This window comes from Capra hircus, chromosome 17 (assembly GCF_001704415.2).
Source record: "Capra hircus breed San Clemente chromosome 17, ASM170441v1, whole genome shotgun sequence".
Lineage (NCBI taxonomy): Eukaryota > Metazoa > Chordata > Mammalia > Artiodactyla > Bovidae > Capra > Capra hircus.
In genome coordinates, this window is record NC_030824.1 from 13,680,770 (window position 1) to 13,696,750 (window position 15,981).

Genomic DNA, 15,981 nt, shown 5'->3' on the forward strand with positions numbered 1-15,981 from the left:
CTCTCCCTGGTGCCTCTGTGCTTGCAGAAGGGAACACAGCCTAATGATGGATTCCTTCAATGTGATCATCCTCACTTATGCACAAAACAAAGGCAGGATTGATGAACTCCGAGGAAGCACATTCACCGGCCTGATATATGCCTTTCACCTTGGGGCGGGCAGTCAGCCTCGAGCCCGTGTCAACATCTTCACATTTGTCAATAGGACCTTGATTCTCTAAAGGCTGAAAGGGTTTTCATGGGTGAATGCTCAGAGCCAGCTCAGGGATTTTGGAGCCTCATCAAAGCCTCCAGGTGACTCTTTTTGCATCCACTAGCTTCTTTCGTCCCTAGATATCACCCTTGAGTGAGGGCAGGCAAAAGACTTTCTCCACGTATGTAAGGAAGAAACGGAGATTAAAGGTAGGGGCTTGTGGGGAGGGGACGCCTGTGTGCTTGAGACAGCAAGGTCCTGCTTCCTAAGTTTACAGCTCAGCTTTGCCAGTGGCTGAGTCCACTATCCTCTCTGAGACTGTTTACTTACTTAACCCATGAAATGAAAATTTAAACAGCAGCCCCGCGAGGTGGCCGTCGGATTCAATAAGGCCCTGGAGTCATGCTGCCTGGGCTGGCATCCTCTCTCTGCTACGTGTCAGCTGTAAAACTTCAGGAAAGTTCTTGTCTAACCTCTTTGTGCCTCACTGGTTCCTCAGAGGATTAATCAAGTGCTTAAAACCATTCCCAGCACTTAAAAGGTGCTTAATTCATATTTAATAGCCCTCTGCTTACTTCCATTCAGCCTCAGGATGCTTCCAATTAGGCGTGAGTAGTCTGTGCTCCGACTGAGCAACTTCACTTTCCCTTTTCACTTTCACGCATTGGAGAAGGAAATGGCAACTCACTCCAGTGTTCTTGCCTGGAGAATCCCAGGGATGGGGGAGCCTGGTGGGCTGCCATCTGTGGGGTCGCACAGAGTCGGACACGACTGAAGCAACTTAGCAGCAGCAGCAGTCTGTGCTCACTCATTCAGAATCAAAGATCTTGGGGGCACCTGATGTACTGGGTTAAATAGGGTCCCCCCAAAATTCATGTCTACCCAGAACCTCAGAATGTGACCTGATTTGTTCTTTCTTATCCATTATGGTTTAATCACAGGATATTAAATATAGTTCCCTATTCTTTACAGTGGACCCTGTTGCTGATCCATTCTATATACACTAGTTGGATCTGCTAATCCCAATACTCAATACATCCCTCCTCCCCTACCACCACTTCCCACAAGTCTGTTCTCTATATCTGTGAGTCTGTTTCCTAGATGACTTCATTTGTGAGAATGTGACCTTATTTGGAAATAGGGTTTTGGGGAATGCAGTCAAGTTAAGATAATGTCATAATGGGTTAGTGTGGGTCCTAACCTGATGGTTTTATAAGAAGAGGGGAAAATGGATACAGAGACACAAAGAGGAAGGAGGATGTGACGTCACATTCAAGGAGAAAGCCGTGTGAAGACAGAAACAGAGACTGCAGCAATGTGTCCACAAGTCGAGGATTGCTGGCAACCCCAAAAGCTAGCAAGACACAAGGAAGGACTCCCCCCTAGAGCCTTTGGAGAGAGCGTGGCCATGCTGGTACCTTGATTTCAGACATCTGGCTCCAGGAATAGGGAAGAATAAATGTCTGTCATTTAAGCCATGCAGTTTGTGGAACTTTGCTGGAGCAGCCCTGGGGCTAACACACTGAACCTCCGGGGAAGCCTGTTTGTCCATCCCTCTGCCTCCTGGATCAAGACCAGTGACCACTGTGCTCCCCTCCGGGAAACTGAGATACTAATTCCCATCTGACTTCCATCGCCTGGTCGAAAAAGATCTAGTCCAGAGGTCAGCAAACTTCTTCAGTAAAGTACCAGATGGGAAACATGGGAGACTTTTCAGCCCACATAGTTTCCATCACAGCTACTCAACTCTACTGCTGTAACTCAAAAGCAGCCACAGGCAATCCATAAATGAACTGGCATGGCTGTTTTCCAATAAGGCTGTATTTATGGACACTAAAATTAATTTCATATAGTGGTCACGAGTCATTAACTATTATTATTCTTTTCCTTTGTTTCACTTATTTAAAAATGTAAAAGCACATTGTTAGCTTGCGGGCAGCACAAAAACAGGAAGGGGGCTAGATTTTTTTTTTAACGAGGGGAAACTCACATAGCATAAAATTAACTATTTCAATGTGTAGGATACAGTGGAATTTAGCATATTCACAGCGCTGTGCAAACCACACCTCTGTCTAGTTCCAAACCATGTTCATAAACCCTCAAAAAGGCTTATGAAGCAGCCACCGCCTGCTTTCTACCCACTGGCAGCCCCCAGCAACGATCCACTTTCAGTCTCAGTAGATGGTACCTACCCTGGACATTTCATATACATGATATCATACAACCCATGACCTCCTGTGACTGTCTTCTTGCCCCTAAGCATCATGTTTTCAAGGCCATCCAAGCTGTAGCGTGCATCAGCGCTTCACTCTTTCATGGCTGAATAATATTCTGCTGTGTGATCACCATTTGTTTATCCACCCATCCACCGATGGGCATATGAGTAGTTTCCACCATTTGACTACTGTGAATCCTGCTTCTGTGAACATCTCTCTACAAGTACTTGTTTGAAAACCTGTTTTCTATTCTGGGGATACATCTAGAAGTAGAATTCCTGGGTTTTATGGTAATTCTAAGTTTAACTTTTTGAGGAACTGCCAAACTGTGTTCCACAGTGCGTGCATGCTCAGTTGCTTAGCGACCAACTCTTTGCGACCCCATGGATTGTAGCCTGCCAGGATTCTCTCTTCATGGGATTCTCCAGGCAAGAATACTGGAGCAGATTGCCATTTCCTCCTCCAGGGGATCTTCCTGACTCAGGGATTAAACCCAAGTCTCCTGGATTCTTCACCACAGAGCCACCTGGGAAGACCCCGTCTTCCTTTCTGCCATTTTGCCTTCAGTGGGCTGGGTGTCGCTGGCGACTCATAGTCTGGCAATCCTCGATCTAGAGCAAGGAGATGAAATCTCAGTGCCTGCAAGTTAGACTGAGCACCAAGCATCGATGCTTTCCAACTGTGGTGCTGGAGAAGACTCTTCAAAGTCCCTCGCACAGCAAGAAGATTAAACCAGTCAACCTAAAGGAAATCAGCCCTGAATATTCATTGGAAGGACTGATGCTGAAGCTGAGGCTCCAATACTTCAGCCGCCTGATGTGAAGAGCCAGCTCACTGGAAAAGACCCTGATGCTGGGAAAAACTGAAGGCAAAACGAGAAAAGGAGTGACAGAGGATGAGATGGTAGGATGGCATCACCGACTCAATGGACATGAGTTGGAGCCAACTCTGGGAGACAGTGAAGGACAGGGAAACCTGGCGTGCTGCAGTCCATGGGGTCACAAAGGTCAGACTTGACTGAGCAGCTGAACAACAACCAGAGCGTTAGACAAATGAAACATGGGGCCCTCTCAGTCTGTTCATAATTTTCTTAAATTTTATAGAAACATGGATATAGGGAATTGTTTATGATAATTAATCCAATTAAATATAGATTAAAACAACGAGTGCACGCAGCTGCTAGGTGGCAGCTGGCATTCTGCCTTGCTACTAGAGAGAAAACAGGAAGGGTGGGTTCTGTGATGAGGAGCACTCTGCATACTGACTTACAGCAGAGGCCGCCACTCGGCTCTAGGCCTTTGTGGCCAATCAGGAACGAGGGTCCAGTGCTGCCAGATTTTCTGCTTTTTCTTTGAGAAACCAGAGATTCAGATTTTCATATGAAATTTCACAAGTTTTAAACGTTGACAATTAATTCCGGGGAAAGACTGATTCATCTGCATGGGCCAAACAGTCTGTATTCAAGAGGTCTGATCTCTTGTGTTTCCTTCTAAGTTTGTTGGTGGCTTCTTCTAAAGATAGGGACAAACAGATTCTCTGGGATCTTGGGGAATTTTGGTCTTTTGAGATGATCTTTGTTCTGAGGTTCTCCCAGGAGTCTGTTGATGGACAGATGCGTGCATCCTGAGTTCAGGTGAGTGGTACTGTGACAAACTTGTTGATTGGGTTTTAAGGAGGCTCTCTCCAAGCCAACAAGGCTCTGACATCCACTAAAGCTCCTCTAGTGTTGCTGACAAGAACCCCAGACTTCCTATCCTGTCACTTAATGGGGATAGGGGCAGTGGGCCACTGGACTAAATGACAATGGGCTTATTTCATGCCTCAGATGGAATCCAGAAATAAGCAAAAGAAACCAATGAAAGAAACAGTGAGGCCAAAATGAAGAAGGTTCATCCACAAAAGGTAGACAGTCTCTTCCAAAATATTTATGGCAGTGAGTTGGAAGATTTGCAATAAAGCTTTGTCTGCTGGTAAGAGCACTGGGCTTGGGATCAGGCTGAGTTTTAGGGATGCTCTGCTAACCTCTCTGTACCTCAGTTTCTTCGCCTGTTAGATGGAGACCCTGGTAAGCATTTTTCCCGCTTTCTGACTTGCAAGATCAAAGTGTTTGGGATTGTAAGATATAATTCTGTGCATCCCAATACTTATTACATATACCATGCTAATCCTGACAAATGCCTCGTGAAAAAAACCAGGATGCCATATACACTGAGCTTTGAAGAGTCACCATTACCAATATTATCACTTTTGGAAAGTCTTGTAGTTAAAGAGACCTGCTTAACTTGTTATAACCTAGACTTTCCAAATGTGTTTGACCTGGGACCTTACCCTCCCTCCCATCACACCTATTAACATTCCACGTAACTGATTTTCAACAAACACAACAGACACCCAGGATTTTCTCTCCTTGCTTTTGGCTGGTCCACAAAGGGGCCGATGGAGTGATCCCAATAGGCTAAGAGCTGGTGGTTAGCCTACAGCCCCCTGAAGCTTCTAAACATCTTTTCACCTGCCTCATCCCAGCTTCAGTGCTCAACCCCCAGCTCCCGGCTCCCCTCTCCAACTGTGACCCTCACTCCAAAAAGGAGAGGAAGGATCACAGAGGTTCCCTCTAAGGAAGGGTAGGACAGGAAAAGCCTTCCAACTCTACCCATTAATGAGAATCACAGCAAGAGCTCAAATCTCAGCTCAGTCACTGCCTAGTCGGGCACTTTAGGTGAGTTACTGCTCTCCGTTCTTTTCACCTGTTGTAAATCAGTAATGTGTATGCCCCCGGGTAGTGGTCATGATTCATGTAAGATGCTGTAAAGAGATAATGCATGCAAAGCGTTTAAGGATAGAGCTGAGCACAGAAGCAGGCTGTGCAGATGAAAGGTGACCAAATTAAAAAGTTTAAACAAAGCATTAAGGCCTTGGTCAAAACAGAGACAGGCTCCATAGCAGACTGAATATTTGTGCCACCCTCCCCCCATCCAGCTCTCCCCTCCCCAAGAATCTATATGTTGAAATCCTAGCCTGCAATGTGATGATACTAGGAGGTGGGTCCTTTGAGAGGTGATTAGGTCATAAGGGTGGAGCCCCTGTGAATGGATTAGTGCCCTTTCAGATGCTCTCTGTTCTTCCCCTCTCATTGTGAAGACACAATGAGGAGGCATATAGCTGCAAACCAGGAAGGGGGTTCTCACCAGACATCAGACCTGTCAGCACCTTGATCCTGGGCTTACCACGTTCCGGAAGTGAAAAACAAAGTTCTGTTGTTTAGATGACCCAGTCTAGGGAACTTTTGCTAACAGCAGCCCAACCTGACTAAAAGTCTTCTCGGTGAATCCTGCTGACTCTCACACTGCTTAACTCCCTCCTTCCACCAGTGAGTGCCTGCTCACTGCCTTCTCTGGCTTACGCACTGGTCTTGGTTCTGGGAACATGGAAACAAGAATAACAGGACATCCTTTTCCCTAAGAAACAAACATTTCCTTCTAGACACATTCCTAAATGGCTAGAAAACAAAGAAGAAAATGAGTGCTGTAGAGAGAGGCTGCTGTGAATAAACCCAGAAGTGGGGACAGAAAAGTTCCTGCCCAACACGGGAAGGAGGGGGCTCTGGAAGCTGCCCTCCACCCACTCAGCCCCCACCGCTTGCCTTCCCAAAGTTCTATCTACCCTGGAATCCCCACAGGCAGTTCTGTAGGGAATGGGACCCTGTGCAGCCCTGACCTGTCCCTGAGAGGCACCTGCAGGCTGATTTGGGCTATCTCTCTGTGTGTGATGGCAATGATCTTCAAGAACAAGGGTCAGATCTGGTTCATCTCAGTCTCCTGGGTGCTGGCCTAGGATTTATATCGCTCAGAGGAATGGCTACTGAAGATCTAGGTACATAAAAGTGAGGGTGGGCTAGGCTAGTCTGCACACAGAGGGATTCCCTCTCATAGTAATTACCTGAAATATGTTCACTGTCTTTCCAAGGACTATGGGATGGGGAGGCATGCATGTGCCCATTTCTCAGATAAGGAAACTGAGCTCAGAGAGATGCATGGCTGGTCGGCAGCAAAGCCAGCGCTGAGCTCAGGGTGGGTAACCTGGGAAGGCTGCAGAGGGTCAGGTCTGCACCACCCTGGAGGGACCACTACTCCCTTCTGGCATGGGGAGCTGGGAACCTGGGGATCTTCTTGCCTCTCCAACCTCCCTAACGTCTCCCTGAGTAGGGAGATCCCTGAAGGGGAGTCAAGCAAAGCTCAGAGCTGTCCTGGACTCATGCTCCACCACCCATATTGTATCAACAGCGCTTCCTAGAAAGCAAACTTCAGAGGAGCAATGAACAAGCTTGATGGGAAGGGTGGGTGATAGTCTCAGGCATCCAGCAGACAGGAGATTAACCCACGGGTTCTGAGGATCTCAGGCCGAAAGATAGGTATGTCAGGAGGGGGCAGGGTTTCTGACACCACAGGGGACCTTCCGGAGACAGCGGGACAGAGTCTGGGCACAGTTGCTGCCACATGAAACTGGGTTGTCCCCGAGGTCACTGAAGCATGAGTGATGCCTCCTGAGCAGGGACACCCAGGCCACAGGAACCACCACCATGAGGGATCAGCTCGACTGTGCAAGGGGAGTGTCCCACCAACTGGGAAATATTATTTAAACTCTCTGAGCCTCAGCATCTTCACCAGTAGTGGAGCAGAAAACAGTGCCTGCTTCCTGGGCTTGTTAAGTGACAAACTGCCCATCAAGTGCCTAATGATGTCTGAGACTCACCAGTGTTTTGTTATAAGCTCATCCTGGACCACAAGCTCCTCAAAGCACAGCAGTGTCTTATGCTGCACCTAGAAAAGCACCAGGCATGTAGTAATTGCTCAGTTAATAAGAACAGTATCTGCTGACTGACGGAAGGAACAAAGGAAGGAAATCTCAGATCATTTCATCATCGCCTCCTGATTTGTAAGGCATTGTTATTACTTTTGAAACAAGGAAATCGCAGCTCTGAGAATAAAGAGATTTGTCTAGAATTCAGAGCAGTCATGACCTGATCCCAGAACTCTGGGGAAACAGCACTGGAGCAGCTACTCTGCTCAGCATAGGAAGTTCAGTGCTGGAGGCCCATGAAAGATGTAAGAAGTTTTTGGTTTCGTCTCTTTATAAACTAGAAGAAAGAAATGAATGCATGAATAATGGGTATATAATAATCAACAACAGTCTGGATAACAACATAGTAGCAAAACAGGATTTTAAAAAATTTTTTAATGGAGGAAGGGGCTCACGAAGGGAAAAGTGCCTTAGAGCACTCAGCGGGAACACAGCCACAAGGAGCCATGTGGAGCCCGGGAGTGGAGGCTACTTGATGGAGCTAAGTGCTGTGAGGTCTGAGATGGACATGGCGAGGGAATAACAGCTCAGACTGGGGGTGCATCCTTAGCCAGGGAGCCTCCTTCATACCTTCTGTCAACAGGAAGCAGGGCTTTCTCTCAACCTCCTTCCTTTACACACTCCTCATTCTTCCCTACGGTCCCATCTATTCCCCCCACCGCCTGCCATCTCACCTTGGTCCCAACCTCAGACACACACATATAGGTTTGGGGAAGAGGTATATCATTTTGGAGCCAGGCGGTGTGTGGATTTCACGCTCTGGGTCCAGAAGGGGCCATCCCTGGGTTCAAATCCCAGCTCCACCACTTTGTAAGTGAGAGATCTCAGACAAGTGACTTCATCTCTCTTCTGGTCTCAAGTTCCTCACCTTTAAAACAGGGATAAGAACCTTGCATGAGGTTGACATGAGAGGAAGCAAGATAACCATCCGCAAACAGTTCCTGGCAGAGAACAAACGCTCGAGGAGTAACATCTGTTGCCTCCCTCTTACAGAATCTCTGAGCAGCCAACCCAAGAGGCTATAGAGTCCAACTAACCCAGAGGTCAGCAAAAATGGCTTGACGGCCAAACTCAGTCCACCATTTATGGCTTCAATCTAAGAATGGTTTTTACATTTTTTAAGTTACTTAAAAAAAAAAAAAAAGCTTTTTAATGACCAGTTTGTGACATGGGAAAATTATACGAAATCCACATTCCAGGGTCCATAAACAAAGCTCCACTGGAGCACAGCGGTACCCATCCCTGACTCCTCCTGGACTTCAGGGACAGAGTTGAGAAGTTATGTCAGGGAACCTATGGCAGGGATTCTCTGCTTCGGCACTGCTGACGTTTGGCATTGGATAAATCTTTGTGGTGGGGGCTGTTCTGTGCATTGCAGGTTGTTGAGCAGCACCCCTCATCTCTCCCCACTACACGGCCATGGCATTCTTTCCCTAGTTGTGATGACCACAGTGTCTCCAGATATTGGCAATGGAAAATAACCCCCAGTTGAAAACTACTGCCATATGGCCCACAGAACCTAAAATAATTACTATCAGGCCCTTAAGGGAAAAAGTTTGCCAGTGCCAGCCGTAACCCAACCTCCCTACTGCATAAATGAAGAAACCGTTGTGGGGAGGGAGACAGAACTGCCCAGATCCTCCCAGCTGGGTAGTTTTCTTATTTTTATATTTTTCCGGAGTGTTCTTCCTACTATATTATTAACCAGCCTCCTGGGTAGGAAGATTTTTAGTTTTCAGGGAGTATAAATCAGTACAATTTCCATAGCGTAATTTGGCAACATAATTCAATAGCTTTATAAATATGCGCACTCCCTGACACAGAAATTATTCTTCCAAAAAACACCGCCTAAGGAAATAGTCGTGGTTGCACACAAAGCTCTGCAGCTATGTAGATTGTTTGAAAGTTGTAAAATTATTTAGAATGCCCCCAAATTAGAGAACAACCCAAATGTCAAACAATAAGAGAATGGGTAAATAAAACACAGGACATGAGATGCTATGCACCCATTAAAGTTGATCCTAATTAGCAAATCTAGACCCAGATATTCCAAATTTTTATATATAAACAAAAATACATGTGGTGGGGGGGAGGGGAGAAAAACACTGAGTACATTTCACAATATAACTAAGAACACACTCTAAGAAGCAAGATTACTTCTGCAATAGACTATTATTAGCACTGTGTAAAAATCAAGTTCTTGTTAATTTTAAATGAAACTGAAATCATCATTCCTCCCTCCTCTCCTCTTAGCCTCAGCACCACATGTGGGCTTGGAGTTGTGAAATGAAGCCTGCAGGGAGTAGGAATCCATGGGTGGGGCAGGAAGCTTGCCATGCTAAGTCGCTTCAGTCGTGTCCACCTTTTTGTGACCCTATGAACTGTAGCCGCCAGGCTCCTCTGTCCATGGGATTCTCCAGGCAAGAATACTGGAGTGGGTTGCTGTGCTCCCTTCCAGGGGACCTTCCCGACCCAGGGACTGAAACCGCATCTCTTGTGGCTCCTGCATTGCAGGCAGGTTCTTTACCCCTGGCGCTACCTGGGAAGCTCCAAGGGAAGCTTGGGCAATCGTAACTTGGTTCTGGATTTACAAAAGAAAGCTTAGAAGGTCCCACAGGGCATGGCAATTCCAGGGTTAACATATGGTCTCTTTCAAAATTTCTAAATTAGTCAAATCATGCTCCTCAGCATGACAGAAATCTGTCAATACTTGAAAAGACACACACACACACGTGTGTGTATTCATTGCAGACTGTCTGCCATCAGTAAGCAGGGTGAGAAGTGGAGGGTCAAGGCAGAGGTAAGCGCTAATAAACCTTATGTTCACAGGAAGCAGATAGAGAAGGTGAGGGGACACCTGGGGGCGCCTAGGAGCCATGATGTGGCCAAGAAAAAACAGATCTGGAGCAGAGGTGATGGCTGAACCCAGTGCTCAGATAGCCACTTGGGGCCTCTTCTAAGGATGGCTTCAGAAACCCATGCTCTACTGGGAAACTACAGGCAATCCTGTGCTGTGCTTAGCTGCTCTGTCGTGTCTGACTCTTTGCGACCCCATGGACTGTAGCTGGCCAGGCTCTTCTGTCCATGGGATTCTCCAGGCAAGGATACTGGAGTGGGTTCCCATGCACTCATCCAGACAATCTTCCCAACCCAGGGATCAAACTCAGGTCTCCACATTGCAGGTGGATTCTTTCCCATCTGAGCCACCAGGGAATCCCACAGACAATCCTAACCAGTGATAATTCAAAGTCACACTTATATACCACCTCAAAGAGGATGGAAATTCTGATGCATGCTACAATCTGGCTGAACCTTGAAGGTATTATGCTCAGTGACATCAGTAAGTCACAAAAGACCAAATCTTATCTGAGCCCACTGATAAGAGATACTTGGAGTAGTCAACATCACAGAGACAGGAAGTACAACGATGGTTTCCAGGGAATGAGCAGAGGGGGAATGAGAAGTTAGTACTAAATGGGCACAGAATTTCTGTTTGGGAAGACGAAAATGTTCTGGAATTGGGTGTCAGTAATGGTTGCCCATAGTGCAGGTGGCTGCAACTGGTGCACATAGCGCGGCCGAGAGGAGCTACTCCAAGTCCGAGGTCAGGGGCAGAAGCTGGGAGGACCCCGTGCCTGAGGGGCAGTGGATCAGTGGAGAAATAACTCCAGAAAGAATGAAGGGATGGAGTCAAAGCAAAAACAATACCCAGCTGTGGATGTGACTGGTGATAGAAGCAAGGTCCGATGCTGTAAACAGCAATATTGCATAGGAACCTGGAATGTCAGGTCCATGAATCAAGGCAAATGGAAGTGGTCAAACAAGAGATGGCAAGAGTGAACATCTACATTCTAGGAATCAGTGAACTAAAATGGACTAGAATGGGTGAACTTAACTCAGATGACCATTTTATCTACTACTGTGGGCAGGAATTCCTTAGAAGAAATGGAATAGCCATCATGGTCAACAAGAGTCCAAAATGCAGTATTTCAATGCAGTCTCAAAAACAACAGAATGATCTCTGCTCGTTTCCAAGGCAAACCATTCAATATCACAGTAATCCAAGTCTATGCCCCAACCAGTAACGCTGAAGAAGCTGAAGTTGAATGGTTCTATGAAGACCTACAAGATCTTTTAGAACTAAGACCCAAAAATGATGTTCTTTTCATTATGGGGGACTGGAATGCAAAAGTAGGAAGTCAAGAAACACCTGGAGTAACAGGCAAATTTGGCCTTGGAATATGGAATGAAGCAGGACAAAGGCTAATAGAGTTTTGCCAAGAGAACGCACTGGTCATAGCAAACACCCTCTTCCAACAACACAAGAGAAGACTCTACACATGGACATCACCAGATGGTCAACACCGAAATCAGATTGATTATATTCTTTGCAGCCAAAGATGGAGAAGCTCTATTCAGTCAACAAAAACAAGACCAGGAGCTGACTGTGGCTCAGATCACAAGCTCCTTATTGCCAAATTCAGACTTAAATTGAAGAAAGTAGGGAAAACCGCTAGACCATTCAGGTATGACCTAAATCAAATCCTTTATGATTATACAGTGGAAGTGAGAAATAGATTTAAGGGGCTATATCTGATAGATAGAGTACCTGATGAACTATGGACGGAGGTTCGTGACATTGTACAGGAGACAGGGATCAAGACCATCCCCATGGAAAAGAAATGCAAAAAAAGCAAAATGGCGTCTGGGGAGGCCTTACAAATAGCCGTGAAAAGAAGAGAAGCGAAAAGCAAAGGAGAAAAGGAAAGATATAAGCATCTGAATGCAGAGTTCCAAAGAATAGCAAGAAGAGACAAGAAAGCCTTCTTCAGCGATCAGTGCAAAGAAACAGAGGAAAACAACAGAATGGGAATGACTAGAGATCTCTTCAAGAAAATTAGAGATACCAAGGGAACATTTCATGCAAAGATGGGCTCAATAAAGGACAGAAATGGTATGGACTTAACAGAAGCAGAAGATATTAAGAAGAGGCGCCAAGAATACACAGAAGAGCTGAACAAAAAAGATCTTCAAGTCCAACATAATCACGATGGTGTGATCACTCAACTAGAGCCAGACATCCTGGAATGTGAAGTCAAGTGGGCCTTAGAAAGCATCACTACGAACAAAGCTAGTGGAGGTGATGGAATTCCAGTGGAGCTGTTTCAAATCCTGAAAGATGATGCTGTGAAAGTGCTGCACCCAATATGCCAGCACATTTGGAAAACTCAGCAGTGGCCACGGGAGTGGAAAAGGTCAGTTTTCATTCCAATCCCAAAGAAAGGCAATGCCAAAGAATGCTCAAACTACCGCACAATTGCACTCATCTCAAACATTAGTAAAGTAGGCTTCAGCAATACATGAACCGTGAACTTCCAGATGTTCAAGCTGGTCTTAGAAAAGGCAGAGGAACCAGAGGTCAAATTGCCAACATCTGCTGGATCATGGAAAAAGCAAGAGAGTTCCAGAAAAACATCTATTTCGGCTTTATTGACTATGCCAAAGCCTTTGACTGTGTGGATCACAATAAACTGTGGAAAATTCTGAAAGAGATGGGAATACCAGACTACCTGACCTGCCTCTTGAGAAATCTGTATGCAGGTCAGGAAGCAACAGTTAGAACTGGACATGGAACAACAGACTGGTTCCAAAGAGGAAAAGGAGTACGTCGAGGCTGTATATTGTCACCCTGCTTATTTAACTTCTATGCAGAGTACATCATGAGAAACGCTGGACTGGAAGAAACACAAGTTGGAGTCAAGATTGCCAGGAGAAATATCAATAACCTCAGATATGCAGATGACACCACCCTATGGCAGAAAGTGAAGAGGAACAAAAAAGCCTCTTGATGAAAGTGAAAGAGGAGAGTGAAAAAGTTGGCTTAACGCTCAACATTCAGAAAATGAAGATCATGGCATCTGGTCCCATCACTTCATGGCAAATAGAGGGGGAAACAGTGAAAACAGTGTCAGACTTTATTTTGGGGGGCTCCAAAATCACTGCAGATGGTGACTGCAGCCACGAAATTAAAAGACGCTTACTCCTTGGAAGAAAAGTTATGACCAACTTAGATAGCATATTGAAAAGCAGAGACATTACTTTGCCAACAAAGGTCCATCTAGTCAAGGTTATGGTTTTTCCATTGGTCATGTATGGATGTGAGAGTTGGACTGTGAAGAAGGCTGAGTGCTGAAGAATTGATGCTTTTGAACTGTGGTGTTGGAGAAGACTCTTGAGAGTCCCTTGGACTACAAGGAGATCCAACCAGCCCATTCTAGAGGACATCAGCCCTGGGATTTCTTTGGAAGGAATGATGCTAAAGCCGAAACTCCAGTACTTTGGCCACCTCATGCTAAGAGTTGACTCATTGGAAAAGACTCTGATGCTGGGAGGGATTGGGGGCAGGAAGAGAAGGGGACAACAGAGGATGAGATGGCTGGATGGCATTACTGACTCGATGGATGTGAGTCTGAGTGAACTCTGGGAGTTGGTGATGGACAGGGAGGCCTGGCGTCCTGTGTTTCACGGGGTCGCAAAGAGTCAGACACAACTGAGCAACTGAACTGAACTGAATGGTTGCCCAGCAATGCAAATATGGTTAATGCCACAGAACTGTATGCTTAAAAAATGTTAAAATAGTAAGTTTTATGTTACATATATTTTACCACAATAAAAATACAGAAAAGAAAATCACATTTGTGTTTGACTTTGCAGTTCTATTTTGGCAGAAGTTTTCCTTTCTCTAGGGTCCCTTTGAACAATACTTAAATGCATTTATACTCCCTAGAAAAAGCATCCAGGAACTTGCTAGAAAATAGAAAAGTTAAAGTTGTTCCAAGACATATGAATGGGCAATTCACAGAAAAAACAACAACAAAAAAAACAATGACCAATACGTCTATGAAAGAAATGTTTAACCTCACTAATAATTAAATAATCACAGGTGAAACCAAAACCATTTTCACCTATCAAGTTGGAAACCTCGATGAAGACTGACAGTATCCTGAGCTGGTGAAAGTATAAGAAATGACTCTCTCATGCTCTGAGACTACAAATCTGTAGGACCTTTTTAGAAAGAAATTCATTGGAATCTATCAAAATTCTATATGCACATAACCTTTGAATGAACAATTCTTCTAGTAGTACATTTTATAGAAGTATGAGTTTATTTGACACACATCACTGGCCTCCCCAGACTATCCCAGCCTCCTGGCTGGCTTAATACTCAACGTTCAAAAAACTAAGATCACAGTCCCATCAGGCAAAAAGATGGGGAAATAATGGAAACAGTGAGAGACTGTATTTTCTGGGGCTCCGAAATCAGTGCAGATGGAGACTACAGCCATGAAATTAAAAGATGCTTACTCCCTGGATTAAAAGCTATGACCAACCTAGACTACATATTAAAAAGCAGAGACATTACTTTGCTGACAAATGTCCATCTAGTCAAAGCTATGGTTTCTCCAGCAATCATATATGGTTGTAAGAGTTGGACCATAAAGAAAGCTGAGCACCGAAAAATTGATGTTTTTGAACTGTGGTGTTGGAGAAGACTCTTGAGAGTCCCTTGGACTGCAAGGAGATCAAACCAGTCAATCCCAAAGGATATCAACACTGAATACTCATTGGAAGGACTGATGCTGAAGCTGAAGCTCCAATACTCCAACTGACTCATTGGAAAAGACCATGATGCTGGGGATGACTGAAGGCAGGAGGAGAAGGGGACGACAGAGGATAAAACAGTTAGATTGCATCACTGACTCGATGGACATAAGTTTGAGCAACTCCGAGATTTGGTGATGGACAGGGAAGCCTGGTGTGCTGCAATCCATGGGGTCGCACAGAGTTGGACACAACTGAGCAACAGAACTGAATGGTGCCTCCTGAAACCTCATTCTGTGCCAACTGCCTATTCAGACCCATCCCATGGGGCCTGCGTTGTTTAGTCACCTGAGACTGATCAACAACACATTCGGAGTCTCTGCAGCCTCCTGTACTGGCCCCATGGGAAAAAAAAAAAAAAAAAAACTCTACTGGGAAGTATATTCAATATCCTGTGGTAAACCGTGATGGGAAAGAATATGTAAAGGAGGGTATAGCTATGTATCACGGAATCACTTTGCTGTACAGTAGAAATTAACACAACATTGTAAATCAACTATACTTCAACAAAATACATTAAACAGGAAAAGAGGAAACACCACCATCCCATGAGGCAGGGGATCTGGCCTCTGAGCAGCTACCAAATGGGCTGAAAGACACAACCTGTAAGGGCGGGAGGCTTAATGCACTGCAGGATGAACCACGACCACCAGAAGACAGGCTGAGAGAGGCCGGCGGGCAGATGCGTTTTGTCTCCCTTCCTCCCCTGAGTGGTCAGCTCTTGAGGTACAGTTTCTCTGCCCAGCTTGTCCTAGGACACCCCACATGGAAGAGCAGACACACCTGCCGAGTGATGTGGTGCTTCTGTGTGGCTCACAGTGGACCACTGGCCAGGATGGCATTGCTTCTTCTTCCTTTATTTCTCACTCTTGATGCTCTGGGATTGCACCACCCAAACAAAGCATTAGCACTTAATTCTTGCCTTAGACTCTGTGTTCCAAGACAGGCTAAAACAATGAACATTATGCTAAGAGAGCTGCATATGAGACATTGTGGTAACAACAGTTCGGTAAAATATGGGCACAATTTTAATAATAAAACAGACTCACACAGA

The 15,981-nt window shown here is 45.4% G+C and overlaps 1 protein-coding gene across 1 annotated transcript in view; it reads right to left on the reverse strand.

Moving 5' to 3' along the window:
• Positions 1–15,981, reverse strand: part of KSR2 (kinase suppressor of ras 2) — a 446,835-nt gene that overhangs the window by 131,874 nt on the left and 298,980 nt on the right. The window lies entirely within an intron of this gene.